The sequence below is a fragment of the Octodon degus genome, unplaced genomic scaffold, assembly GCF_000260255.1.
Source record: "Octodon degus isolate 3935 unplaced genomic scaffold, OctDeg1.0 scaffold00305, whole genome shotgun sequence".
Lineage (NCBI taxonomy): Eukaryota > Metazoa > Chordata > Mammalia > Rodentia > Octodontidae > Octodon > Octodon degus.
The window spans coordinates 652852-658064 of NW_004524881.1; the positions used below are offsets into that span (position 1 = coordinate 652852).

The 5213-nt window shown below is 42.3% G+C and overlaps 1 pseudogene; it reads left to right on the forward strand.

Moving 5' to 3' along the window:
* The window catches only part of LOC101562998, a 59435-nt pseudogene extending 57304 nt beyond the window's left edge, over positions 1-2131 (forward strand).
* Positions 2132-5213: the final 3082 nt, after the last annotated feature.

Here is a 5213-nt window from a genome sequence, read left to right on the forward strand (position 1 = left end):
TCTCTCTCTCTCTCTCTCTCTCTCTCTCTCTCTCTCTCTCTCTCTCTCTTTCATATTACAGGGTCTCACTACTCAGTTTGGACTTGCAGTGATCCTCCTGTCTCGGCCTCCCCAGTGCTGGGATTACAGGGTTGTACCACCATACCCAGCTCCAGCATGCATTACAGGGGATAGAACTCAGGACCTTGAGCTTTCCAGGCAGGTGCTTAGACCACTGAGCTATCTACCCAGCCAACACTAAAATTCTTAAGAAAAGTTACAGTTCATCTACATGGTTGAAATGGGGGAGGGGTTGGGTTGTTCATATTTCTTATTCTCCTTTTAATATCCACAGGATCTATAGATCCTCCCTGATAAAAGTAATGTGTATTCTCAGTCTTGGGGGGATTGTTTGATCTACTACAGTGGTGGTGCATTGATGGCATGCACGCTGCAGCAGGCACAGAGCCCTTTCTGTCAGCACAGCTGCCTTCTCAGCATACCCTGGGAGCAGGCCCGGGGATTGAACTCCAGTCCCTGTGCCTGCGTGCAAGTGCTTTAATGAGCTGAGCTATTTGGCCGACCTGAGTTGCTTTTTTTTTTTTTTTTTAATTTTCTTTTTTTTGGGGGGGTGGAACCAGGGATTGAGCTCAGACCCTTGCTCTTGCCAGGGAAATGCTTATTCTGCTGAGCCATTTTCCTGGCCCTCTGAGTTGTTTTTTCTAAACTAAAAGTTTAGTATACAGGTTCAGTTGCAACGTTGGCACTTGGTGATAAACAAGTGGGTTTGGGGTTACCGTTTGCAGACTCGGTCTCTGATCTAGAGAACTAGCAATCCTATTGCCTTTTGCTTTTATTCATTCCAGCAATTGTTTTCTGTCTTGCTGATTCCTGCTCTCACTGTTATTGCTTCCTTCCTCTTACTTTTGACTTACATTGTTCTTTCTCTAGTTTTTTTAATGGAGACTTAGATATTAATTTTTAGAGTATTTTTCTAATAAAACCATTTACAGCTATATTTTCTCTCTTCTTTCAATATATCCCATAATTTTGGATGTACTATGTTTCATTATTCAATATAAAATATTTTTAAATTTTCCTTTTCTTCTTTGATACAACTATAATATAGAAAAATATTGTTTAATTTCCAAATACTTCATGCTTTCCTAAGTATCTTATTGCTATTAATTTATAATTTAATTCAGTTGATAAAGAACATTATCTGTATGGTTTATTTTACTTGCTTGTTTTTTTTTTTATTAGAGTCTAAGGTTTCTCTTCATTTTGTTAAGACTTACTTTATGTCTGTGTATATGAACTATCTTGGTTAACACCACAGTTAACTGAAAGGAATTGTGTTCTAGGAGACGAGCAGTGGAAAGACATCGTACAGATCTCTAAGAGGAAGTTTGTCGCTGCCGGCATCTTCAAAGCTGAACTGAACGCTTTCCTCACTGGGGAGCTGGCTGAAGATGGCTACTCTGGCGCTGAAGTCCGAGTTGCACCACCAGGACAGAAATCATTCTTTTAGCCACCAGGAATGTTCTTGGTGAGAAGGGCCTCAGGATCCGAGAGTGACTGCTGTTGTTCAGAAGAGCTTTGGCCTCCCTGAGGGCAGCGTAGAGCTTCATGCTGAGAAGGTGGCAAGGAGAGGTCCCTGAGCCATCGCTTAGGCGGAATCGCTGCAAACTTCTAGGAGGGCTTGCAGTGCGGAGGGCTGCTAGGTGTGCTGTGGTTCACCGCGGAGAGCGGAGCCGAGGGCCGTGAGGTCGTGGTATCTGGGAAACTCCGAGGACAGAGGGCTAAGTCCGTGAAGTCGTGGGTGGCCTGATGATCCACAGCGGGGACCCTGTCAGCTGCTGTGTTGACACTGCCCTGCGCCTGTGCTGCTCAGACAAGGTGTGCTAGGTATTAGAGTAAAGATCACTCTGCCCTGGGATCCAGGTGGGAAGACTGCCCCACGAAGCCTCTGCCTGGCCGTGTGAGTGCTGTGAGATGAGATCCTGCCCCCCACTCCCATGTCAGAGCAGAAGGGTGGGACACCAGAGCCGCCTGCCATGCCCCAGTCGATCCCTACCGCATAACAGGGTGTTCCTGGCAGCAGTATCTGAAAATGGAGGTTGCTGTGTGGAGACATTTAATAAATCTTGCACAAAGAAAAGAAGAAGAAGAAAAGAAAGAAAGAACTGTGTTCTTGGTGCGTGTGCCTATAATCCCAGCTCTTGGGAGGCTGTAAACAGGCAGATCACTAAGAGTACGATCTAGTAGTGAGACACTGAACACCCTGTAAAAACTTCCCTAAAATAAAAAAAAAAAAAAAAAAAAAAAAAGAATTGTGTTCTTCGGTTGTCAGGTGCTATGTTCCACAAGTATCAGTTGCATAATCCTCTAATTTCTTACTAAGGTTCTTTTTCTTTTGTCCGGTGAAATTTTTCAGTCAACTGATAACAGAATATTAAGATGAGAAATTGTGTTGTTCTTTTCAATATTTCAACTTGTTTTATGTATTTTTGGAGCTTTTAGAATAGGCATATATATGCATTGTATTTCTGATGAATTGAGACTTTTATCATTATGAAATATCCCTCTTTATCAGTGGCAATACTTTTAATCTTGAACTCTGTTTTTTCTAATATTAATACAGTCACTACAGCCTTAGGCTTATGATTATGTAGGTTAGGGGGCTGAGGAAATAGTTCAGTGACATTAGCACCTGCCTAGCAAGCACAAGGTCCCAAGTTCAATCCCTAGTACTGCAAAAAAAGAGGAAAATTATGCAATTTATCTTTTTGCATTTAATTATTTCAATGTTAATCCCTTTGTGTATTTAAAAATGTCATATAGAAAACATATAGAGATCCAGTCCTAGCCCAGGCCCGGTGAGTGTGTGGGAGAGCTTCAGGCTACCCTGCGCCAGTGGGACCTACTGGTCCCAGCCCAGGCACAGCATGGGTGAGACCCTCTTCCACCCCCCCTGAAATGCCCCCCACCACTCTGCAGCACCTCCCCGACCCTGTCCACCGAGGAGGAATTTCTGCCACGTTCCTGGGACCCCCATATCCAGTCCTAGCCCAGGCTCAGTGAGTGTGTGGGAGAGCTTCCGGTTACCCTGCTCTGGCACAGCCTACTGGTCCCAGCCCAGGTCAGAATGGGTGAGACGCACTTTCACTCCCTTGGGATGCCCCCCATCACTCCATAGTATCCCCCCCACCCACCAAGTAGGAATTTTTGTCACATTCAGGGAACCCCCAGATCCAGTCCTAGCCCAGGCCCAGAGAGTGTGTGGGAGAACTGCCTCTCCCCGCTACTCTACCTTGTCCCCTCCAGATAGAGCTCAGGCCTGGCATACAGGCCTGGGGTGAAACCCTTCAGCTTCAGTCCCTGCAGAGAGTGTAGGGGACAGAACCACCCAGCTAGTCCAGGAGCAGAACATCTTGCCAGAGGGGCACAACTGGTTTACCCCCAAGGGCAGCAGCAGGAAGGAGCTGAGCACAGCAGCCAGACCCAAGCCAGGCACAGCGGGATAAATTCAAACTTTGTAGATATGTACCTGAACTTCAGTAGGTGCTAAGTTTATAACTGCAACAAAGATCTACAGCAAAGGTCAGAAGATAGTGCTACACAAAATGACGAGAAGGAACAAAATGTAATCTCAGAACCCAAGCCCACCCATAACAAGTGCAGAGGACACTAAAACAGAACAAATTGGGAATCACACAGCTGAAAGCAATGAATCAATGGCTTCTGAAATAAAGAAACAGCTGCAGAAAGGTATAGAGGAACTCAGATTGGAAATGAAAAAAGAAATCCCTGAATTAATAACATATGCAGTAAAGAATCAAATGAAGAAACATATGGAGGAAACTCAATGTCCACCCAGAACAAGTGCAGAGGACACTAGCTCAGCTCAAATGTATGAATTAATAGCATCGATAGTAAATAAGCAACAGCAGGAAGTCATAAAGGAACTCAGAGTGGAATTCTTTTCTACTAGCTCAGCTCAAATGTATGAATTAATAGCGACAATAGTAAATAAGCAACAGCAAAAAGTTGTAGAGGAACTCAGAGCAGAATTTTCTGAAATAAGATAAGAATTCTCGGAACTCATAGCACCTGAAGTAAAGAATCAACTACAGAAACATAGGGAGGAAACACAACCTGAAAAAAACACTGCAGTAAAAGAATTTATAACTGCTTCTAAAGAAGACATTGATAAAAAAAAATAGAGGAGATTAGAAAAATGATAGAATTCTTGAATGAGCAATACAGGAAAGAAATAGATCGCATAAAGCAAAGTCAAAGAGATATAGAGGAATTTAAAATCTCAATCACAAGATTACAAAACTGTTTACATGCAAGTGAAGACAGAGTTTCAGATCTTGAAGATGCTGGTGCAGCTAGTGAAAAGGTAAGAAAGGATCTCTTAAAAACAACTAAGATGCGGAAAAAATAATCCATCAACTGCAAGATGATGCAAAGATGAACAATGTGAGACTAATAGGCATCAATGAGAAAGAAGGAGTCAATACAAATGACATTAAAAAAATATGGACAGAAGTAATAGCAGAAAACTTCCCCAATATGAGAAAACAATCTGGCATTCAGGTAACCGAAGCATAAAGAACACCAAGTAATCTCAATCCAATTAAAAACACACCAAGACATATAATAGTAAAGATCCCAGAAATTCAGCACAAGAATAATATACTGAAAGCCACTAGAGAAAAGCAGCAGATCACATTCAAAGGAAAACCCATCAGAATTACAGCCCACTTCTCTTCACAAACCATGAAGGCAAGAAGAGCATAGAGCAGAGTACTTCAAGTCCTCTATGAAAACAAATTGCAGCCCAGAGTACTATACCCTGAAAAACTCTCTTTCAAGATGGATGGAGAAGTGAAATACTTTCATGACAAAAAACAGCTAAAGAATTTCATGATGACAAAGCCAATCCCACACAGGCTTCTGAAAGATGTTCTAGAGAGAGACCAAAACGATCAGAACTCCATGAATGAGATGAGAAGAAACCAACTAAATAGGGCAAGCAATTAAACACAGGAGAAAAAGGAGTAAATGACAACAGGTAAATAACATGGCAATCTTAAGTCAATACATCTCAATTCTAACCATCAATGTAAATGGACTCAATTCACGAATTAAGAGAAATAGACTGGCACAGTGGATTAGGAAACAAAATCCAACAATATGCTGTATACAAACACATATAACTCATA